The sequence below is a fragment of the Ammospiza caudacuta genome, chromosome 27, assembly GCF_027887145.1.
Source record: "Ammospiza caudacuta isolate bAmmCau1 chromosome 27, bAmmCau1.pri, whole genome shotgun sequence".
Lineage (NCBI taxonomy): Eukaryota > Metazoa > Chordata > Aves > Passeriformes > Passerellidae > Ammospiza > Ammospiza caudacuta.
Window position 1 is genome coordinate 3621114 of NC_080619.1, and position 24497 is coordinate 3645610.

The 24497-nt window shown below is 51.1% G+C and overlaps 6 pseudogenes; all 6 read left to right on the plus strand.

The window, feature by feature from the left end:
* Window positions 1-1872: 1872 nt before the first annotated feature.
* LOC131568534 (feather keratin Cos2-2-like) lies at window positions 1873-2641 on the plus strand (annotated as a pseudogene).
* A 3904-nt stretch (window positions 2642-6545) lies between these two features.
* Window positions 6546-7316, plus strand: LOC131568530 (feather keratin Cos2-2-like; annotated as a pseudogene).
* A 754-nt stretch (window positions 7317-8070) lies between these two features.
* LOC131568694 (feather keratin Cos2-2-like) lies at window positions 8071-10845 on the plus strand (annotated as a pseudogene).
* Window positions 10846-12860: 2015 nt separating this feature from the next.
* On the plus strand, window positions 12861-14370 carry LOC131568695 (feather keratin Cos2-2-like; annotated as a pseudogene).
* Window positions 14371-17095: 2725 nt separating this feature from the next.
* LOC131568697 (feather keratin Cos2-2-like) lies at window positions 17096-17902 on the plus strand (annotated as a pseudogene).
* Window positions 17903-21285: 3383 nt separating this feature from the next.
* On the plus strand, window positions 21286-22088 carry LOC131568698 (feather keratin Cos2-2-like; annotated as a pseudogene).
* Window positions 22089-24497: the final 2409 nt, after the last annotated feature.

Here is a 24497-nt window from a genome sequence, read left to right on the forward strand (position 1 = left end):
CGAGCCTTGCTGCCAGCCCTGTGGCCCCTGCCCGCTGGCCAGCAGCTGCACTGAGTGCTGTGTCAGGCAGTGCCAGAGCTCCCACGTTGTCATTCAGCCGCCTGCTGTGCTGGTGACCCTGCCTGGGCCCATCCTCAGCTCCTTCCCCCAGAACACTGCCGTGGGATCCTCCACCTCTGCTGCTGTTGGCAGTATCCTCAGCTGTGAGGGAGTGCCCATCAGCTCTGGGGGCTTTGACATCTCCTGCATCACCAACTGCTGTGGTGGCAGCAGATGCTGTCGTCCCTGTTAAAGATGCTGCCACCAACGTCCTCTGGCAAGAACCTCAAAGACCTCGGACTGTGATGATGGAATGTAGTCAGAATTTAACACATTGTATTATGAGCTTTGGACTATTGTTTCCTTATTGTCCTCCTCTCACTTTTCTCTTCCCTTCCTTTCGTGTCACCACCACTCAATGCCAGGTTAGTGGCACTACTGGCTTCCTTCCCTTGGCAACGCAGTAGGTCAGACATGCTACTGCATCTTTCTTGCTGTTCTCGAGCGCCCTCTCTGATCCTCCATATTTTCTAATTTTGACTCAATAAAGTTTCTATTGCATTCAGACCTTGGTCTCTGATTTCTCCTTCTTTCCGTGACAACTCTTCAACTTTGCTCAATTGCAAAAGTGTGGAGGAAGAACAGCGTTGCAATCCCTGCCTTGTAATTTTATTTTTCCATTTCCCTTGGAGCTGACAAAGATGTCCCTCTCTGTGAGGACACTGAGGCAATGTTTTTAACATGCCCAAAATGGTTTGCATGCCTCAGCCCTGGAAGTGTGCAGGACCAAATTGGAAAAAGCTTGGAGAAAGCTCGTTAAGTGGGTTTCATCAGTGACCCTCTGTTGAGGGAAGGAGGATGAGTAAGAAATGGTCATGAAGTTGCCTTCCCGCCCAAACCATTTCGAATGAAATCTACTTGCACAGAGGCATCAGCAGTGCGACAAATGTGGTCAGTATTGGGCAGTGCTGAGTCCCCTTTGGACACAGCTGGAGCTGACTCAGTCACAGCTGGCTGGAGGCACTGGACTCTTCTCACAGAGCCCATTTCTGCAGCCTTGGTCACAAAGTGTGCCATCATGAGCAACCATGACACAGGTGGAAGCCCTGCTTCCTGGGAAATTGCCAGCCATCACTTCCTGAGGGAAGGAGGCCATAATTTCATTTTCTTTCCCAGTGTACTCGTGCATGCATAATCTTTCACTTTACCTTTGGCAAACTTCCTTCATTCAAGCTTCACGATGTTATCAGTTTGGTTTTATCTTGTCATTCTGCCTGAGAAAGGGGATTGACAGAGCAGCTTGCTGGGCACCATCCATCCAGCCAAGGGCCACCGAGCACAGCTCGCAGCCCAGCCCAGGGCAAGAGCAGGAACGAGCTGCAGAAGCAGGCATGGAGTGCTGACGAAATGGAGATGTAATAGAGGGGAAGCAAGACCACAAAGAACACCTTCTGTCCCCTATCCATTCCCAAAATGGGCCAGGAAAACAGGCTGCATGTGAAAACTCATGGGATGTCACAAAGGGAAGCGGTAGAGATGGGCAGGGATAGAGGAAGAATGAGAGTGATGCCCTGAGTGCTTGGCCACAAAGAAACCCACAGGAATGACCCAGGTTCAGGTCATGCGCCTGCATGGAATGCCACCAGACCATGATCCAACCATTCTGCCTACTCTGACGTGTCCATATCCCGGAAATTCTTGGATCTCTCATTCCTGGCCCTACAAGGAGTATTTAGATAGGAACGCACAGGGCAGAAGCCAGGAAATAGAGGCTGCAGTGCAGGAAACCAGGACTGAATCCCTACCATTAACTGGGATTTGTGCACATTTGACATGAGCTGGTCAGAAAATTATGGCTTCCACTAAGGTGCCTGTGGGCCTGAGGCAGGGCAGGACTGCTATAAAAGGCAGCCCAAGTCTCTGCTCTCTCATCCACTTCTCTCACCTCCTCCTCAGGAATCAGGTGAGTGGGAAGCCTCTTCTCCTCCGCCTGCTGCTGCTGCTGCTTCAAGACCAGTTCTTGACTGGCTGGAGGTCTCAGCCGAGAGGGGCTGTCGTAGTGCAGGGCTGGGAGCTGCTTTTTCTGGGAGAGGGCGAGGGAGAGAAAGTCTTTTGCAGACAGAGAGAGGCTGGGACTTGGCTCAGGTGGCTCCTGGGCTTTGAGCTGGGCACTGCAGTGGGGGACAGGAGGTGCCTTGGCTGCAGAGTGTTTGAGTGCAGTGCTGCTTCTCATGTGTCCTCACTTTGTGCTTCTCCCCGTCTTCCATTTTAGGTGCACCTGTGACCGTGAGCCATGTCCTGCTGCAAGCCCTGTGACCCTTGCTGCCAGCCCTGTGGCCCCTGCCCGCTGGCCAGCAGCTGCAATGAGTGCTGTGTCAGGCAGTGCCAGAGCTCCCACGTTGTCATTGAGCCACCTGCTGTGCTGGTGACCCTGCCTGGGCCCATCCTCAGCTCCTTCCCACAGAACACTGCCGTGGGATCCTCCACCTCTGCTGCTGTTGGCAGCATCCTCAGCTGTGGTGGAGTGCCCATCAGCTCTGGAGGCTTTGACATCTCCTGCATCACCAACTGCTATGGCAACAGTTGTTGTCGTCCCTGCTAAAGATGCTGCTGGCAACATCCCTGGGCAAGAACCCCCAGAACCTCCGAACGTGGAGCTGCACTGAAGATGGATCTTTGGAACAATGGATTTTTGCCCTTGATTTACTGCTCTTTTCTTCCACTCTCTTCCCTTCCCTGCCTTTCCTGTCTGCACCACCCGATGCCATCCTAGTGTGATCTGTTTGCCTGCCTCCCTGTCTCTGGAGTCCAGGCAAATGGACTCCCCCACTGTGCCCCCGCGTCTGCTCCTGGTGTCCTCTTTCTGTTACCTCCTTCTCTTCCTTACAGTTAATAAATATTTTTTGCATCCAAAACTGGCTCTCTTCTTTGTCCTTCCTTATGCTGGTACACTTCCATTCAGCTCAGTTCAAAAGGTGGAGGAAGCTGTGGGTGGAAACTCCACGGTGGACTTTATTTTGTGCTTTATCTTTTGGAGCTCCCAAACACCTCCCTGGCTTCCCCCAAATAGTGATCATCATGAGAAGATGATGTCAAATGGTGACAGGGCATGGGAAACAGCAGTGCCTGGGGATAATCCACAACCTCCTCTCTTCAAACACGTCCATCACACTAGTCTTCTGCTCAGCTTCTTAGTTCACAGGCACTGTTGAATGGTTACACAGGATCAAGTGAGCATGACGACAGAACCAAAACTGAAACCATCCTCACTCCATGTTGAAGGCTGCCACTGTTTCCCCTTCTGGATTTGGGAGAAGAGAAACTCCCCCATATTCCAACATCCACCTCCCCGGCACAGTTAACAGTTTCTCTCTACATCCCTCATTCTCAGTGACAGTATCCATTTCTCACAGCTCCTGGACTGTGGGGCAAAGGCCTCTGTGGCCAGTGGACTCCCCCGTCCCCACAGAGAAAACAGAACCCTGTCATATCAACCCTTCTGCATGAGTCAGGAACAAGGACCCTGGGAAACTGCTGAGAGCCCCAAGGCTGCCTGGAGGTGGCATGAAAAGGCTTGTCCTTGAGAGGTGTGGGTGCTGTGGCCCTGTCCAGGTTCCTGCAGAGAAGGAACTGGGGGCTGAGGGTGTCAGTGACTGGCACTGGCTGGATCCTCCACCACTGCTGCTGTTGGCATTATCCTCAGCTCTGACAGGGTTCCCATCAACCCAGGGGGCTTTGACATCTCCTGCATCACCAGCTGCCATGATTGCTGCCAGAGATGCCCATCTTGCTAAAGACTCCCGTAAAAGACCAGAGAAGGAGCTCAGATGATGATTCCAGACTCCAAATAAGGATATTGTGGCTATGGCTTTCAGATGGGCTAAACATGTGCCTCCTGTCCTTCAAAGGGAAAGCTCTTCAGAAAGGGCCTGCCTGGACACTCTGAAAATATGGTCCATGCCTCCCATTCCTTTCCACTGCTTTCTCCTTTCCCACTTTTTCCTTTTTTATTTTCTGCTTTTTTCAGCCTTGATTCCTATCCTTGATCCTAGACTAGCCTAGGGCAGACTTCCCTCACTTCTGCCTCTGTTGTGGACTGACCTTGGGCTGTCCATGCTGAGCTTTTTACTCTTGCCTCCTCTTCAAAATTTATTTTTCTCTTTAGACTCATTAGAATCTACTGCGTTCCAGCTTCTGGCTGTGTGTGTGTCTTGGGGTGGTTTTACCATGATTAGTCTATTCCCTTACCATGTGCTTCATGCCCCAGATATGGTTGCTTTATCTCTAAGGTGTGTCCCAGGGGATGGAGGAGGATTCAGTTCTTCAGCAGGCTTTTTCAAGCCTCACCCCCCAAGTGTCAGGAGTGCTGGGGAGTCTGACTTTTTTGCTTTGTCTGCTTGGGTTTTTTGTTAGTTTAAGCAAGAAGGTTTTTTCCCTTCCTGCTTTATCTGCTGTGAAGAGGGGACCAAAACCAGGGATTCACCAGGTTCCCATCCGTTTTCCCAAGAAGCTGTGTGAAACTTCGGAATTGATTTTCCTCCTGAGACAGGAGCCAGTGCCATCTTTCTCCTCACCATGTGGCAAGCTGTTGTGGTTTTTTTTTTCTTTGCCTGGCATTTTAGGTTTTTTTCCTGGTGGGGAGAGGGGAAGGGAGAGGGGTGCAAGGTCTGACAGTTTAATATCTAACATTTATTTACCTTTTCCCATGCAGTGTGGGCAATCTGTCAATAAATGGTTGGGGTTTTCTTCGCTTTCATTCACTAGCATTCATTTCTTATTTGTGGAAAATGATTGCTGGAACTATTTATTTAGACTAAACACACATTACAGAGTGATTTTCTCCTAAACTTGCCTCTAAACTGGGGCAGTGTGGTCCGTTCCTCTCTGGATCCTCATTAAACATGTCCTGCAAGAAAGGGTGCACCACAAGCACAAAAGCCAAATGACAACATTGCTCACTGTCCTCTGAGGGGAACAGTGAGAGAAAGAGATTTGCTTCTGCTGGCACACACAGAAATCGGAAAAATGCTGTGTAAATGAAAAACACTAAAGACATTTCTCATTACCATAATTGTTACAAAAGCACAGAGACCTTAACTAGCTTTCAGACGCACCCAGCTGCTGTCTCAGTCTCCATCTTTTATGGGTCATGGGAAAATAATTTGGAAAAGGTTGTGGGTTAAGGTAAAAACAGTGGGATTACTCATCATTACCATCAGAGGAAAAACCAGGCTTGACTTGGAGAACATTCACCTTATTGTGAGAAACAGGGGGGAAAAAAAGCACTGAAATTACTTTAATCCATCTCCATCTCTTTTTCTTTCTTTTCCTTTGTTCCTGGTTCTTCTATTTCCACCACCCTTAAGCAGCACAGTGGGATGCAGAATGGAGGGTTCCAGTTGGAATACAACAGTTTCTTTCTGTGCAATCTGCTGGACCTGCATAAGAAAATGAAGCAGGAATTCATCAGTTTGTCCTAAGTCATATTTTCCTGCTCCCAAGGCACAATTGCTAGGCCCTGAGATTCAGGTTTTTTTGGGCGGGGATATAGAAAACCTGGACTAGAGAACCCAAAGAGTTTGACTCAAATCTGTTGACTCCTCCAGAGAAACTCTCCTACATCTCTCAGTGGAGCAATACAGGAACATGGTGCCTTCAGTTCAAGACATACTTGTAGGAAGATCTCAACCTTTGCCTCAGCACCAGGTTGCTGAGCTGTACAAGTGCATCTTGCACTGGCCCTGACATGAGGAGGCTGTGTCCCCTCTTGGTCACCAGCAACACTGCACCAGAAAGGATTGATTTAGGGATGACAATCTGCCGAGGCCAGAAAGATTTATTGGCCTTTCACCCTGAATATAAAGCAAGAACAGAAGAGTGCAGGAGGTGCAGGCTGTGCTTCAGTTCCCTGGACACTTCTCGGAAAGGCCAAAGGCTGCACAATTGAGCTGTGAATTGGCTCCCTCTACAAGTGCAAGAGGCAGCACTGTGGGGCTCAAGGACACACAAGGGGAGAGTCCCCTGGCCATGACCTGCACATGCTCCCAGGATGAGGGTTCCCGAGCTCAGACAGACACACGAGGGCTTACAGATATTTGCATGGAGCCAGACAATAATCTGCATGCTCAAATAAGGCCAAGAAACATCACCAGCTAGGAACTCTGCGGTGGACATAAAATATGTCCCCTCACAAGGGAGTCCTTGGGCACGTGGAAGTGAAGCACAAGAGTGATGCCCATTTCCTGACAACTTGGACAAAAAATAAACCCCCAGGAATGACCCAGGTCAACATTACCTGTCTATATGGGATGCCACTGGCCCTTGATCAGAGTCTTCTGCCTGTGATGATGTCTTTCTGCCCTGGAAATCATAGAACCTCTAACCCCACAACTTAGAGAAGTAGCAATTCATGTAGGAAAGCATGAGAAATTAGCCAGGAAATGAAAAGGCAGAAGGACAGGAAAACAGGACACAGCCCATACAATTACCTGGAATGGTGCACATTTGACATGACCTGGTCAGAAAATTATTAGTTCTACTAAGTGTCGCTGGGCACAAGGCAGGGCAGGACTGCTATAAAAGGCAGCAAAAGCCTGTGCTCTCTCATCCACTTCTCTCACCTCCTCCTCTTCGGGAATCAGGTGAGTGCAAAGCCACTTCTCCTCCTCTGGCTGCTGCTGCTTCAAGAGCAGCTCTTGCCTGGCTGGAAGTCTCAGCCAAGAGGGGCTGCAAGAGCCCAGGGCTGGGAGCTGCTTGTGCTGGGAGAGGGCAGGGGAGAGAAGGTCTTGTGCAGACAGAGAGAGGCTGGGACTTGGCTCACGTGGCTCCTGGGCTTTGAGCTAGGCACTGCAATGGGGGCCAGGAGGTGCCTTGGCTGCAGGGTGTTTGGGTGCAGTGCTGCTTCTCACGTGTTATCACTTTGTGCTTCTCCCTGCCCTCTGTGCCAGGTGCACCTGTGAGCCCGAGCCATGTCCTGCTGCAGGCCCTGTGAGCCTTGCTGCCAGCCCTGTGGCCCCTGCCCGCTGGCCAGCAGCTGCAATGAGTGCTGTGTCAGGCAGTGCCAGAGCTCCCACGTTGTCATTGAGCCACCTGCTGTGCTGGTGACCCTGCCTGGGCCCATCCTCAGCTCCTCCCCACAGAACACCGCCGTGGGATCCTCCACCTCTGCTGCTGTTGGCAACATCCTCAGCTGTGGTGGAGTGCCCATCAGCTCTGGGGGCTTTGACATCTCCTGCATCACCAACTGCTATGGTGGCAGCAGATGCCGCCCCTGCTAAACCTGCTGGCAATGTCTTCCGGCAAGAACACCCAAGAATTCAAAGCATGGTTTTGGGCAGGAAATAGAGCTTCAGAAAATTGTCTTTAGAACTTTGGACCATCCCTTCCTTGTTCAATTGTCCTCTCCATTTCTGTCCCTCACTCCCCAAGGCAGTGTAGTCAGGACCTGCCATTCTTCCTACTTCTGCAGAGCAGTGCAAAGAACACCACATGGGAGCTCCATCTTAGTGGCTGCTCCTGGTGCTCTCTGTGAGCCATCTCCTTTTCTTCTATACACTTATTAAAATTGTCTTGCATTCATGCCTTTGTGTCTGAGTCATCTGTTGTTCTGGGGCAACTTTTCCATTCTCCTCAGGAAAAAGATGCAGGACGCAATGTTTGGGGCTCGCTGGAGCGGATTTTAATTTGATGTCCTTCTCCCTTGGAGCGGATGAAGAACATGCCTGGCTACTTGGCAGCCAAAGGGCATCACGGAGAATTTGGCTCCAAAGGAGTGGGGATGGGAGACAACAATGCCTGGGGACATCCCGCAACTCATCTCTTCCTATTGTTCCTTCATTGCCTGGCCTTGGGTCTATAGCCAGCACACCTGGGAACAAGGAGATGAGATCCAAGCCTCACACAGTCCCTCAGCACTCGGCAGGGCCCAGCTGCTGCCCAGACACGCAGGGCTGAGGGGACCGCACCTCCGGGCACAGCCAGCAGGGGCGCTGCTGGCTCCTGGCTGGGCAGGGCACGTGTGATGATTCCCCCATGGCAGCAGAGGGCGCTGTGGTGTGAGATTGGCGATCAAGTGGTAATGGCGGCTTGGCCGAGATTGGAAGGGATGGAAGAAAGACTTTGGTTTGCAAAGCCTGAGGGGCAGATGATTCAGTGCCCCAGCTGGACTCTCAGGAGGAACAAGTTGGAAAGGCAGGAACCAGCTAAAATCTCGGGGTTGTGGACAAGAATTATCAGAAGCTCAGCAGCTTTTATTGGAACTACAGGATGTCTCAGCAAGCAGGAGCTGTGGGATTACAGTCCAGCAAAACCCAGAGCAGTGCCAAAGAAGCAGCAGGGGCCCAGCTGTGGCAGCCTGGCTCCAAGCAGAGCTAGGAAAGGTGAGGTAAGGATTCCAAGCACCTGGACATATGGTAAAAAGTCCCCCTTTTAGTGATGTAGAGTGTTAACAAGGTCCCAGTGCAACACCTGCTCTTACAAGCAGAGCTCCCCTCACAGTAGAAGAAAGGCAGCAGGAGACAAAACACAAAAGGGGCGACAAATTCTCCCCACTGTGCTGCACTCTCACCTCAGAAAACAGAGAGAGAAATAGAGCCAGGGGCTGCACCCAACCCCATTTTCCCACTCCAAATAGGTCTTGGCATCTCTGGCCTCCAGGAGAAACCCTCAGAGATGAGCCATGCAGCCAGATACCCACCTCCCCTGAGCTTGGCTACTTCTTTTGTCATTCTCAACTACCCAGATCTTAATCTTTCCTAGCAACTTATGGGACAAAATTCCTGGAGGAAAAAGCATCACACAAAGAGATTCTGACCCTCAACAGCACTAAAGGGAAGGGAACAGCACTCAGCTATGCTATGTAGGTAGATCCAACTGCCATATATCTCACAGCAGAGCAACACCTGTATATAGGTTCCTTTGGTCCAAGAACGATTTACAGGGCGGGCTCAGCCATACTCAGTCTGTACCATGCTGCTGAGATGTAGAGGTGCATCTGGCATGTGCCTGGACAGGAAGAACTTGTGTCCTACCTTGCCACCAGCAACATTCCACCAGAAGGGGATCCACTGAATGATAACAAACTGTGGAAGTGGGCAGGCTGCCATGCTGTTTCTCCCTCACAATAAAAGAAGAAATGGAGAGTACAAGAGGCAAAAGCTGATTTCAGTGCTAGTTCTCTGCCAGCTTCAAGCCGTGATCATTTAGCTGTAGATTCCACACAAAATGCCACTCCTGATGGCAAAGGAGACATGTGTTGCTGAGATCCTGAATGCTCCTGTGAAGAGTCCTGCTGCTCTGACCTGCACATGCCCTAAGGAGGGTCACCCAAGAACAGAATGCTGTCTGTCTGTACAAACACTTCAGCATAGAATGATGCAAAGATCTGTATGGTCCCAAAGAGTCAGCAAAAAGTCAGGAATAGCCAGAAAAGACGTGCAGTTCTGGGAATTCCGCTGAGGAGATACAGGGGACAAGCGTAGTGAAAAACTACTCAGTTGTCCTGGACAAAGATCAGGCGCCAGACAACTCCTGATATTGCCAGAGGACCCACAGAGAGGGCACAGAAAGCTGACGAGCCAAATGAGACCAACACAATTTTTCCCTGAGAACTCTTTGAGTAGCAACAGGGTCCAACCCTCGCAGCAGATGCAGAACTGTGTGCAACAGTAAGTGACCAACAAGCAGAGATGGGAAAAGCAAGAGAAAAAGATGTCTCATGAGCCTTCACATGGCAGTCCTTGGGCATGTGGGCAAGTAGCACAAGAGTGACGCCCATTTGCTGACATCCTGAACAAAACCAGGAATGACACAAGTGAACATATTTGTCCATAGAGGATGCTGCCAAGTGATGGTCTGAGCATTCTAAATGCACCCAGCATTGGTTTTGCCCAGGAAACCCTTGAATCCCTCATCCCAGCACTTAGAGAAATAACACTTCATGTAGGAAAGCATAGAGAATTAGCCAGGAAATTAAAAGGCAGCAGTGCAGGAAATCAGGACTGAATCCCTAACATTAACTGGGATGGTTCATATTTGACAGGTACTGGTCAGAAAATTACGGCTTCCACAAAGGTGCCTCTGGGCCTCAGGCAGAGCAGGACTGCTATAAAAGGCAGCCCAAGTCTCTGCTCTCTCATCCACTTCTCTCACCTCCTCTTTAGGAATCAGGTGAGTGGGAAGCCTCTTCTCCTCTGCCTGCTGCTGCTGCTGTTTCAAGGCAAGATCTTGCCTGGCTGGAGGTCTCAGCTAAGATGGGCTACAAGAGCCCAGGGCTGGAAGCGGCTTGTGCTGGCAGAGGGCAGGGGAGAGAAGGTCTTGTGCAGACAGAGAGAGGCTGGGACTTGGCTCACGTGGCTCCTGGGCTTTGAGCTGGGCACTGCAATGGGGACCAGGAGGTGCCTTGGTTGCAGGGAGTTTGGGTGCAGTGCTGCTTCTCATGTGTCCTCACTCTGTCCTTCTCCCTTCCTTCCATTCTAGGTGCACCTGTGACCTTGAGGCATGTCCTGCTGCAAGCCCTGTGAGCCTTGCTGCCAGCCCTGTGGCCCCTGCCCGCTGGCCAGCAGCTGCAATGAGTGCTGTGTCAGGCAGTGCCAGAGCTCCCACGTTGTCATTGAGCCGCCTGCTGTGCTGGTGACCCTGCCTGGGCCCATCCTCAGCTCCTCCCCACAGAACACCGCCGTGGGATCCTCCACCTCTGCTGCTGTTGGCAACATCCTCAGCTGTGGTGGAGTGCCCATCAGCTCTGGGGGCTTTGACATCTCCTGCATCACCAACTGCTATGGTGGCAGCAGATGCCGTCCCTGCTAAACCTGCTGGCAATGTCTTCCGGCAAGAACACCCAAGACTTCAAAGATTGGTTTTGGGCAGGAAATAGAGCTTCAGAAAATTGTCTTTAGAGCTTTGGATCATCCCTTCCTTGTGCAATTGTCCTCTCCTCTCCATTTCTGTCCCTCACTCCCCAAGGCAGTGTAGTCAGGACCTGCCATCCTTCCTACCTCTGCAGAGCAGTGCAAAGAACACCACATGAGATCTTCATCTTAGTGGCTGCTCCTGGTGCTCTCTGAGAGCCATCTCCATTTCTTCTGTAAACTTATTAAAACTGTATTGCATTCATGCCTTTGTGTCTGAGTCACCTGTTGTTCCTGGGCACCTCCTCCAGTTTGCACAGGAAAAAAATCGAGAGAACAATATTTGGGGGCCACTGCGGTGGATTTTATATTGTGCCCCTTTCTCTTGGAGCTGATAAAGAGCATCCCTGGTTACTGGGCAGCCCAAGGCCATCATGAAGGCTTTGGCTCCATAGGAGTGGGGATGGGAAACAAAAACGCTAGGAGACAGCCCAAAACTCTTCTCTTCCCATCCTTCCTTCATAGGTTGGCCTAGGGTCTGTAGCCAGCACATCTGGGAACAAGGAGATGAGATCCAAACCTCACACAGTCCCTCATCACTCAACAGGGCCCAGCTGCTGCCCAGACTCGCAGGGCTGACGGGATCGCACCCCTGGCCACGGCCAGTAGAGGCGCTGCTGGCTCCTGGCCACACAGGGCGCGTGCGATGATTCCCCCATGGCAGCAGAGGGCGCTGTGGTGCGAGCTCGGGGGCCATGTGGTAATGGCGTCTAGACAGAGATGGGAAAGGATTTAAGAAAGGCTTTGGTTTACAAATCCCGAGGGGCAGCTGATCCGGCTGCCCCAGCTAGACTCTCAGAAGCAGCAAGCTTTAAAGCAGGAATGCGTAAAAATCCTGAGCTGGTGGGCAGATCTATCAGAATCTTTGTAGCCGTAGCTGGAACTGAGGGATGTCTCAGCAGGTAGGGAGCTACAGTGCAGCAAAGCTCAGAGTAGTGCAGAAAAAGCCACAGAGGCCCAACAGTGTCAGCCCAGTTCCAAGCATTGCAAGGGAAGATGAGGTCTGCATTCCGAGCAACTGAACACATGGTGAAAAATCCCTCTTTCATTGAGATAGAGTGTTAACAAGGTCCTAGTGCAATGACTGCTCTTACAAACAGAGCTCCACTCACTATAGAAGGAAGGTCGCAGGAGATAGAACACCACAATGGTGATAAATGCTCTTCACAGGACTACAGTCTCTCTCCCCTCCATTAGTGGAGAAAGAAAGCGAGCCGGGGGCTGCACTTAACTACTTTTTCCAACATCCAACTGTCTGAGCATCTCTGGCCACCAATAGAAACCCGCAGATATGAGAAGTGCAACCAGATGACATCTTTCCCTGAGCTTGGCCACTTCTTTTCTCTTTCTTACGAACACAGTCATTAATATTTCCCAGTAAATTATGGGGTAAAATTCCTTAAGCAAGTAGCATCAAAAAGAATAAGTCTGATCCTCAAGAGCCGCTAAAGGGGAGGGAACAGGCACTCAAGTATGCTATGTTGTTATATCGGACAGCAGAGCAACACCTGAATATGGGTTCCTTTGGTCCAAGAAACATTTCCTGGGGGATCTCATGGTTGTTCAGTCAGCACCATCTGCTAAAATGTAGAAGTGCATCTGCCATTTGCCTTGACAGGAGGAACCTGTGTCCCACCCTGGACACCTACAACATTCCACCAGAAGGGGATCCGCTAAATGATAACAACCTGCAGAAGTGGACAGGCTGCCTTGATGTTTCTCCCTCTCCAGAAAACAAGAAATGGGGAGGGCAGGAGGCAGAAGGTGATTTCAGTGCTAGATCTCTGCCAGCTTGAAGCCATGACCATTTACCTGTAGATTCCGTACAAAGTGCCATCCCTGATGGCAAAGGAACATGTTTCTATCTGAGATCATGAACACTGCAGGGAAGAGTCCTGTTGCTCTGACCTGTACATGACGTCAGGAGGGTCACCCAACCACAGGATGATACACACGTCCTTAAACACAGCAGCATGGAATAATGCAAAGATCTGTATGGTCCCAGAGAGTCAGCAAAGAGTCAGGAACAGACAGAAAAAATGTGCAGATCAGGAAACTCTGCAGATGAGATACTGGGGACAAGTGTGGTAGAAAATTACTCAGTTATCCTTGACAAGGATCAGGCCACACGAAACTCCTGGTATTTCAAGGAGACCCAGAGAGATTGAAAAGAATGACCAATAACCAAATGAGGCCAACACAATTTTTCTCTGAGCAATGTTAGAGTAGCAACATCGTCCAACCCTCCCAGCAGATGCAGACCGGTGTGCAACAGTGAGTGACCATCACTGAGAGATAGGAAAAGAAACAGAAAATGATGTGTCATGAGCCCTCACATGGCAGTCCTTGGGCATGTGGGCAAGGAGTATGAGACTGACGCCCAGTTCCTGACAACTTGAACAAAACCAAACCCACAGGAATGACACAGGTGAACATATTTGTCCACAGAGCATGCTGCCAAGTGACGGTATGAGCATGTCAAATGGACACAGCATTGGTTTTGCCCAGGAAATACTTGAATCTCTAATTTGAGCATTTAGAGAAACGATCCTTCATTTAGGAAAGCAGAGAGAATTGGCCAGGAAATGAAAAGGCAGCAGTGCAGGAAACCAGGACAGAGCCCCTACCACTAACTGGGATGGTTCATATTTGAAAGGTACTGGTCAGGAAATTATGATTCAACAAAGGTGCCTCTGGGCCTGAGGCAGGGCAGGACTGCTATAAAAGGCAGCCCAAGTCTCTGCTCTCTCATCCACTTCTCTCACCTCCTACTCCTCTTCAGGAATCAGGTGAGTGGGAAGCCTCTTCTCCTCTGCCTGCTGCTGCTACTTCAAGAGCAGCTCTTGCCAGAGACCTGTGGGGTTCAGCTGAGATAGGCTGATGCTAGGCCGGGAGATACTTGTGCTAGGAGAGGGCAGGGGAGAGAAGGTCTTGTGCAGACAGAGAGAGGCTGGGACTTGGCTCACGTGGCTCCTGGGCTTTCAGCTGGGCACTGCAATGGGGGCCAGGAGGTGCCTTGGCTGCAGGGTGTTTGGGTGCAGTGCTACTTCTCACATGTCCTCACTTTGTGCTTCTCCCTTTCCTTCCATCCTAGGTGCACCTGTGAGCCCGAGCCATGTCCTGCTGCAAGCCCTGTGAGCCTTGCTGCCAGCCCTGTGGCCCCTGCCCGCTGGCCAGCAGCTGCAATGAGTGCTGTGTCAGGCAGTGCCAGAGCTCCCACGTTGTCATTGAGCCGCCTGCTGTGCTGGTGACCCTGCCTGGGCCCATCCTCAGCTCCTCCCCACAGAACACCGCCGTGGGATCCTCCACCTCTGCTGCTGTTGGCAACATCCTCAGCTGTGGCGGAGTGCCCATCAGCTCTGGGGGCTTTGACATCTCCTGCATCACCAACTGCTATGGTGGCAGCAGATGCCGTCCCTGCTAAACCTGCTGGCAATGTCTTCCGGCATGAACACCCAAGACTTCAAAGCTTGGTTTTGGGCAGGAAATAGAGCTTCAGAAAATTGTCTTTAGAGCTTTGGACCATGCCTTCCTTGTGCAATTCTCTTCTCCTTTTCAGTCCTTCACTCCCCAAGGCAGTCTAGTGTGGACCTACCATCCTTCCTTCATCTGCACAGCAGTGCAAAGAACACAACATGGGACCTCCATCTTAGTGGCTGCTCCTGGTGCTCTCTGAGAGCCATTTCCTTTTCTTCTGTAAAATTATTAAAACTGTCTTGCATTCAAGCCTTTGTGTCTGAGTTGTGCGTTGCTCTGGGACATCTCCTCCATTTTGCTCAGGAAAAAGGTGGAGAAAGTAATGTTTGGGGCTTGCTTCAGTGGATTTTCTTTTTGCCCTTTTCATTGGAGCTGATGGAGAACATCCCTGGCTACTTGACAGCCAAAGGCCATCATGAAGGTTTTGGCTCCATAGGAGTGGGGATGGGAAACAAAAACGCAAGGGGACAGTCCACAACTCATCTCTTCCTATCCTTCCTTCATTGCTTGGCCTGGGGACCTGTGGCCAGCACTCTGGAGAACAAGGAGATGAGATCCAAACCTCACACAGTCCCTCAGCACTCGGCAGGGCCCAGCCACTGCCCAGACACGCAGGGCTGAGGGGACCGCACCTCCGGGCACAGCCAGCAGGGGTGCTGCTGGCTCCTGGCCGCGCAGGGCGCATGTGATGATTCCCCCATGGCAGCAGAGGGCGCTGTGGTGCGAGCGATGGGGCCATGCGCTAATGGCAGCTTGACCGAGACGGGAAGGGATGGATGAAAGGCTTTGCTTTACAATCCTAAGGGGCAGCTGATCCCAGTGTCCCATATGGACCCTGGGGGGCAGAAAGCTGGAATGGCAGGAACGAGCAAATATTCCAGGGTAGTGGATGAGATTTATCTGGATCTCTGCAGCTGTGGCTGGAACTGTGGGATGTCTCAGCAGGCAGGGGCTGCATGGCTACATTGTAGCAAAATCCAGAGCAGTGCTGAAGAAGCAGCAGGGGTCCTTCAGTGGAGTCCTGATCCTAACATTGCAAGGAAAGGCGGGGTACGGGATTCTGAGCACCTGGACATATGGACAGAAGGTGAAAAGTCCCTCTTTTACTGAGGTAGAGTGTTACCAAGGTTCCAAATCAATGCCTGCTCCTATGAGCAGAGCTCCACGCACAGTAAAAGAAAGGCAGCAGGAGACAGAACCCTACAGTGGTGATGAATTCTCCCCACAACTCTGCATTGTCTCTCCCCTACAAAAGCTGAGAGACAAAGAGAGCCAGGGGCTGCAACCAAGCCCGTCTTGCCAGTCCAAACGTCTCGGCATCTCTGGCCAAAGGAGAAACCCTCAGATAAGAGAAGTGCATCTTAATGCCCTTCTCACCTGAACTTCGCCACTTCTTTTCTCTTTCTGTAGTACCCAGTCATTAATGGTTCCTAGAAAATTTTGGGATAAAATTCCTCGAGGGAAAAGAATCAAATAAAAGCACCATCAAGAGCTTCTAAAGGGAAGGGAGCAGCATTACCCTATGCTAAGTGGGTAGATCCAACTGTCCTGTATCTCACAGTAGAGTAACACCTGAATATGGGTTCCTTTCATCCAAGAAAAATTTCCTAGGCAGTCTTAGCCCAGCTAGGTCTGCGCCAGGATGCTGACATGTAGAAATGCATCTGGCATTGGCCTGGACAGGAGGAGCCAGTGTCCCTCCCTGGCCACCTGCAACGTTCTACCAGAAGGGGATCCACTAAATGATAACAACCTGCAGAAGTGGGCAGGCTGTCTTGGTGTTTCTCCCTCTCCAGAAAACAAGAAACGGAGAGTGCAGGAGGCAGAAGATGATTTCAGTGCTAGTTCTCTGCCAGCTGGAAGCCATGCCCATTCAGCTGTAGATGCCATACAAAGAGCCATTCCTGATGGCAAAGGATCTCTATCTGAGATCATGAACACTCCAGGGAAGAGTCCTGCTGCGCTGACCTGCACATGCCCTCAGGACGGTCACCCAAGCTCAGAAAAATGTACATGTGCTCAAACACACCAGCCTGGAATAATGCAAAGATCTGTATGGTCCCAGAGAGTCAGCAAAGACTCAGGAACAGCCAGAAAAAATGTGCAGTTCTGGGAACACCTCTGAGGAGATACCGGGGACAAGTGTGGCAGAAAATTACTCAGGTCTCCTTGAGAAGGATCAGGCCCTAGACAACTCCTGGTAATTTCAGGGAACTCCCAGCGATTACACAGAAAAACCATGAGCCAAATGAGGACAACACAATTTTTCTCCGTGTACTGTTTGAATAGCAAGAGAGTCCATCCCTAGCAGCAGATGCAGAGCTCTGGGCAACAGTGAGTGACCATAATGAAGAGATTGGAAAAAGAAAATTATCTGTCATGTCTCCTCACATGGCATTCCTTGGGTATGTGGGTAAGAAGCATGAGACGGACGCCCAGTTCCTGACAACCTGGACTAAACAAACCCACAGGAATGACAAAGGTGAACACATATTTCTGCAGAGGATGCTGCCAAGTTATGATCTAAGCATTCCAAATGCACCGGCATTGGTTTTGCCCAGGAAATCCTTGAATCTCTCATTCCAGCACTTACAGAAATGACCCTTCATGTAGGAAAGCACAAAGAATTAGCAGGGAAATGAAAAGGCAGCAGTGCAGGAAACCAGGACTGAATGCCTACCATTAACTGGGATTGGTGCACTTTTGACATGAGCTGGTCAGAAAATTGTGGCTTCCACTAAGGTGCCTGTGGGCCTGAGGCAGGGCAGGACTGCTATAAAAGGCAGCCCAAGTTTCTGCTCTCACATACACTTCTCTCACCTCCTCCTCTTCAGGAATCAGGTGAGTGGGAAGCCTCTTCTCCTCTGCATCCTCCTGCTGCCGCTTCAAGAGCATGTCTTGCCTGAGACCTGTGGGGTTCAGCTAACAGGGGTGGGTGCAAGACTGGGAGCTGCTTTTGCTGGGAGAGGGCAGGGGAGAGAAAGTCTTGTGCAGACAGAGAGAGGCTGGGACTTGGCTCACGTGGCTCCTGGGCTTTGACCTGCGCCGTGCAATGGGGGCCAGGAGGTGCCTTGGCTGCAGGGTGTTTGGGTGCAGTGCTACTTCTCACATGTCCTCACTTTGTGCTTCTCCCTTTCCTTCCATCCTAGGTGCACCTGTGAGCCCGAGCCATGTCCTGCTGCAAGCCCTGTGACCCTTGCTGCCAGCCCTGTGGCCCCTGCCCGCTGGCCAGCAGCTGCAATGAGTGCTGTGTCAGGCAGTGCCAGAGCTCCCACGTTGTCATTGAGCCGCCTGCTGTGCTGGTGACCCTGCCTGGGCCCATCCTCAGCTCCTCCCCACAGAACACCGCCGTGGGATCCTCCACCTCTGCTGCTGTTGGCAACATCCTCAGCTGTGGCGGAGTGCCCATCAGCTCTGGGGGCTTTGACATCTCCTGCATCACCAACTGCTATGGTGGCAGCAGATGCCGTCCCTGCTAAACCTGCTGGCAATGTCTTCCGGCATGAACACCCAAGATTTCAAAGCTTGGTTTTGGGCAGGAAATAGAGCTTCAGAAAATTGTGTCTTTAGAGCTTTGGACCATGCCTTCCTTGTGCAATTCTCTTCTCCTTTTCAGTCCTTCACTCCCCAAGGCAGTCTAGTCTGGACCTGCCATCCTTCCTACCTCTGCAGAGCAGTGCAAAGAACACAACATGGGAGTTCTACCTTAGTGGCTGCTCTTGGTGCTCACTGTGAGCCATTTCCTTTTCTTCTGTAAAATTATTAAAACTGTCTTGCATTCAAGCCTTTGTCTCTGAGTCGTCTGTTGTTCTGGGGCAACTCCTCCAGTTTGCCCAATAAGAAGGGAGGGAGAATGCAGTGTTTGGGGCTCTCTAGAGAGGAATTTTTTTTTGTGCCCTTTTCTCTTGGGGCTGATGGAGAACATCCCTGGCTACTCAGCATCCAAAGGTCATCATGGTGACGTTGGCCCCAAAGGAGTGGGAATGGAAAACAACACCACCAGGGGACAGCCCACAGCTCATCTCTTCCCATCCTTCCATCTTTGCCTCACCTACGGCCTGTGGCCAGCATTCCTGGGGACAAGGAGATGAGATCCAAACCTCACACAGTCCCACAGCACTCGGCAGGGCGCAGCTGCTGCCCGGATACGAAGGGGTGAGGGGACAGCACCTCCGGGCACAGCCAGCAGGGGCGCTGCTGGCTCCTGGCCACGCAGGACGTGTGCAATGATTCCCCCATGGCAGCAGAGGGCACTGTAGCGCAAGCTCGGGGGTCACGCGGCAATGGTGGAGTGACTAAGATGGGAAGGGATGGAAGAAATGCCTTGCTTTAAAAAACCTGAGGGGCAGCTGATCTTGGTGCCCCATCAGGTCTCTCAGGAGCAGCAAGCTAGAAGAGCAGGAAAGAGTAAAAATCCTGCGGTAGTGGACAAGATCTATCAGAAGCTCTTCAGCTGTAGCTGGAACTGGAGGAGTTCCTAGCAGGCCAGGGCTACAGTGCACCAAAACCCAGAACATGGCTGAAGAAGAAACATGGGCCCAACAGTGGCAGCCGAGCTCCAAACAAAGCAAGGAAAGCTCAAGTGGGGATCCCAAGCACCTGAACATATGATGAGAAGTCCCTCTTTTAGTGACATAGAGTGTTAAACTGTGGGATCTCAGCACCTCAGGATGGAGGTGCAGAGAGGCCGAGACCACCCTTGGGGGGCTCGGGAATCCTGGAATGTTGCCAGAAGTGTCTGGTGGCAGGATTTTGATCCTACACAGGAGATGAGACCTGTATGAGGACTGGGAGGATTCCACTGGGTGAATGGTGAAGGGATAAGTTAGTTAAAGTGTAAAACACAGGGTTTAGGATTTTGGTACAGGGGGGTCTAGAGAAGTAAGATGGAGGAATTGGGGCGTGTCCTGTCCTTCTTCTTCTTCTTCTTGGCCTCCATCTTCTGTGGTGGTGGTGGCACTTTGGGATTGGTCATTACTAGAAGTGCACAGGTTAATAAGAGTAGAAAGTATTGGAGAAAAATGATAAATATTGTACACGTAACTTAGGGTATAAAGATAAGTGACCGCCCGGGGGCTTCGGGAGTGTGCCCATGGCTGACTTGCTGTGCAGACCTCTGTCGGGCTGAAAGAAAATCTTTTAGATAAACAATTAATAAACACCAAGACCGAGACAAGATCAGAAGTCTCTCCTCGTCCTTTGAAGCGTCGGCTCTCCAAGGCCATCCCTGGGCCTTTCCAGGCCACCAGAACAGCAACACAGAAAACTAACATTAAACAGGTCCCAGTGCAACGGCTGCTCTTACAAGCAGAGCTCCACTCGCAGAAGAAGAAAGGCAGCAGGAGAGGGAAACCCACAGTTCTGACAAATGCTCCGCACAGCGCTATGGTCCCTTTGCCCACTGAAAACAGAAAGACAGTAAGGGGCTGCACCCACTCCCATTTTCACAGTCGTAATATCTCGACATCTCTGGCCTCCAGGACAAACCCTAGATAAGAGAAATCCAGCCAGATACCCATCACCCCTGAGCTTGGCCACTTCTTTCCTCTTTCTTAAGTACCCAGTCATTATTGTTTCCTAGCAAATTTTGGGATAAAATTCCCAGAGGAAAAAAATCAAACAAAAAGATTATAACCATCAACAGCTTCTAAAGGGAAGGGAGGAGCACTCAGCTATGCCATGTGGTAGATCCAACTGTCCTAAATCTCACAGCAGAGCAACAGCTGAATATGGGTTCCTTTGGTCCAAGAGAAATTTCCTGGGGGGTCTCAGTCATACTCGGTCAGCACCAGGTTGCTGAGATGTAGAAGTGCATCTGCCATTTGCCTGGACAGGAGAAACCTGTCTCCCACCCTGGACACCAGCATTGCTGTACACCAGCAATGTTCCACCAGAAGGGGATCCACTGAATGATAACAACCTGCAGAAGTGGGCAGACTGTCTTGGTGTTTCTCCCTCTCCAGAAAACAAGAAACAGAGAGTGCAGGAGACAGAAGCTGATTTCAGTGCTAGTTCTCTGACAGCTTCAAGCTGTGACCATTTCGCTGTAGATTCCATACAAAGTGATATTAGTCATGGCAAAGGAAACATCTTTCTCTCTGAGATCACGAACACTCCAGGGAAGAGTCCTGTTGCTCTGACCTGCACATGCCCTAAGGACGGTCACCCAAGCACAGAATGATGCACATATGCTCAAACACACTTCAAACACACCAGCATGTAATAATGCAAAGATCTGTATGCACACACAGAGTCAGCAAAGACTCAGGAATAGACAGAAAAAGTGTGCAGTTCTGGGAACTCTGCCGAGGAGATACTGGGGACAAGAGTGACAGAAAATTACTCAGGTATCCTTGTCAAGCTTCAGGCCCCCGACAACTCCTGATATTACCAGAGGACCCACAGAGAGTGCACAGAAAGACGATGAGTCAAATGAAGCCCACCTAATTTTTCCCTGGGCACTGTTTGACTAGCAACAGGGTCCAACCCTCCCAGCAGATGCAGACCTGTGTGCAACAGGGAATGACCATCATGGAGAGATGGGAAAAGCAACTGAAAATTATGTGTCATGACCCCTCACATGGCAGTCCTTGGGCATGTGGGCAAGAAGCACGAGACCGACGCCCATTTCCTGACAATTTGGACAAAACCAAACCCACAGGAATGACACAGGTGAACATATTTTTCTGAAAGAATGCTGCCAGCTGACGGCCTGTGCATTCCAAATGCACACAGCATTGGTTTTGCCCAGGAAACCCTGGAATCTCTCATCCCAGCCCACAGAGAAATGACCCTTCATGTAGGAAAGCACAAAGAATTAGCCGGGAAATGAAAAGGCAGCAGTGCAGGAAACCAGGACTGAATGCCTACCATTAACTGGGATTGGTGCACATTTGACATGAGCTGGCCCGAAAATTGTGGCTTCCACTAAGGAGCCTGTGGGCCTGAGGCAGGGCAGGACTGCTATAAAAGGCAGCCCAAATCTCTGCTCTCTCATCCACTTTTCTAGACTCCTCTACAGGAATCAAGTGAGTGTGAAGCCTCTTCTCTTCTTTCTCCTCTGGCTGCTGCTTCAAGAGCAGCTCTTGCCTGAGACCCATGGGTTTCAGCTGACAGGACTGGTGCAAGCCGGGGAGCAGCTTTTGCTGGGAAAAGGCAGGGGAGAGAAGGTCTTGTGCAGACAGAGAGAGGCTGGGACTTGGCTCACGTGGCTCCTGGGCTTTCAGCTGGGCACTGCAATGGGGGCCAGGAGGTGCCTTGGCTGCAGGGTGTTTGGGTGCAGTGCTACTTCTCACATGTCCTCACTTTGTGCTTCTCCCTTTCCTTCCATCCTAGGTGCACCTGTGAGCCCGAGCCATGTCCTGCTGCAAGCCCTGTGAGCCTTGCTGCCAGCCCTGTGGCCCCTGCCCGCTGGCCAGCAGCTGCAATGAGTGCTGTGTCAGGCAGTGCCAGAGCTCCCACGTTGTCATTGAGCCGCCTGCTGTGCTGGTGACCCTGCCTGGGCCCATCCTCAGCTCCTCCCCACAGAACACCGCCGTGGGATCCTCCACCTCTGCTGCTGTTGGCAACATCCTCAGCTGTGGCGGAGTGCCCATCAGCTCTGGGGGCTTTGACATCTCCTGCATCACCAACTGCTATGGTGGCAGCAGATGCCGTCCCTGCTAAACCTGCTGGCAATGTCTTCCGGCATGAACACCCAAGACTTCAAAGCTTGGTTTTGGGCAGGAAATAGAGCTTCAGAAAATTGTCTTTAGAGCTTTGGACCATGCCTTCCTTGTGCAATTCTCTTCTCCTTTTCAGTCCTTCACTCCCCAAGGCAGTCTAGTGTGGACCTACCATCCTTCCTTCATCTGCACAGCAGTGCAAAGAACACAACATGGGACCTCCATCTTAGTGGCTGCTCCTGGTGCTCTCTGAGAGCCATTTCCTTTTCTTCTGTAAAATTATTAAAACTGTCTTGCATTCAAGCCTTTGTGTCTGAGTTGTGCGTTGCTCTGGGACATCTCCTCCATTTTGCTCAGGAAAAAGGTGGAGAAAGTAATGTTTGGGGCTTGCTTCAGTGGATTTTCTTTTTGCCCTTTTCATTGGAGCTGATGGAGAACATCCCTGGCTACTTGACAGCCAAAGGCCATCATGAAGGTTTTGGCTCCATAGGAGTGGGGATGGGAAACAAAAACGCAAGGGGACAGTCCACAACTCATCTCTTCCTATCCTTCCTTCATTGCTTGGCCTGGGGACCTGTGGCCAGCACTCTGGAGAACAAGGAGATGAGATCCAAACCTCACACAGTCCCTCAGCACTCGGCAGGGCCCAGCCACTGCCCAGACACGCAGGGCTGAGGGGACCGCACCTCCGGGCACAGCCAGCAGGGGTGCTGCTGGCTCCTGGCCGCGCAGGGCGCATGTGATGATTCCCCCATGGCAGCAGAGGGCGCTGTGGTGCGAGCGATGGGGCCATGCGCTAATGGCAGCTTGACCGAGACGGGAAGGGATGGATGAAAGGCTTTGCTTTACAATCCTAAGGGGCAGCTGATCCCAGTGTCCCATATGGACCCTGGGGGGCAGAAAGCTGGAATGGCAGGAACGAGCAAATATTCCAGGGTAGTGGATGAGATTTATCTGGATCTCTGCAGCTGTGGCTGGAACTGTGGGATGTCTCAGCAGGCAGGGGCTGCATGGCTACATTGTAGCAAAATCCAGAGCAGTGCTGAAGAAGCAGCAGGGGTCCTTCAGTGGAGTCCTGATCCTAACATTGCAAGGAAAGGCGGGGTACGGGATTCTGAGCACCTGGACATATGGACAGAAGGTGAAAAGTCCCTCTTTTACTGAGGTAGAGTGTTACCAAGGTTCCAAATCAATGCCTGCTCCTATGAGCAGAGCTCCACGCACAGTAAAAGAAAGGCAGCAGGAGACAGAACCCTACAGTGGTGATGAATTCTCCCCACAACTCTGCATTGTCTCTCCCCTACAAAAGCTGAGAGACAAAGAGAGCCAGGGGCTGCAACCAAGCCCGTCTTGCCAGTCCAAACGTCTCGGCATCTCTGGCCAAAGGAGAAACCCTCAGATAAGAGAAGTGCATCTTAATGCCCTTCTCACCTGAACTTCGCCACTTCTTTTCTCTTTCTGTAGTACCCAGTCATTAATGGTTCCTAGAAAATTTTGGGATAAAATTCCTCGAGGGAAAAGAATCAAATAAAAGCACCATCAAGAGCTTCTAAAGGGAAGGGAGCAGCATTACCCTATGCTAAGTGGGTAGATCCAACTGTCCTGTATCTCACAGTAGAGTAACACCTGAATATGGGTTCCTTTCATCCAAGAAAAATTTCCTAGGCAGTCTTAGCCCAGCTAGGTCTGCGCCAGGATGCTGACATGTAGAAATGCATCTGGCATTGGCCTGGACAGGAGGAGCCAGTGTCCCTCCCTGGCCACCTGCAACGTTCTACCAGAAGGGGATCCACTAAATGATAACAACCTGCAGAAGTGGGCAGGCTGTCTTGGTGTTTCTCCCTCTCCAGAAAACAAGAAACGGAGAGTGCAGGAGGCAGAAGATGATTTCAGTGCTAGTTCTCTGCCAGCTGGAAGCCATGCCCATTCAGCTGTAGATGCCATACAAAGAGCCATTCCTGATGGCAAAGGATCTCTATCTGAGATCATGAACACTCCAGGGAAGAGTCCTGCTGCGCTGACCTGCACATGCCCTCAGGACGGTCACCCAAGCTCAGAAAAATGTACATGTGCTCAAACACACCAGCCTGGAATAATGCAAAGATCTGTATGGTCCCAGAGAGTCAGCAAAGACTCAGGAACAGCCAGAAAAAATGTGCAGTTCTGGGAACACCTCTGAGGAGATACCGGGGACAAGTGTGGCAGAAAATTACTCAGGTCTCCTTGAGAAGGATCAGGCCCTAGACAACTCCTGGTAATTTCAGGGAACTCCCAGCGATTACACAGAAAAACCATGAGCCAAATGAGGACAACACAATTTTTCTCCGTGTACTGTTTGAATAGCAAGAGAGTCCATCCCTAGCAGCAGATGCAGAGCTCTGGGCAACAGTGAGTGACCATAATGAAGAGA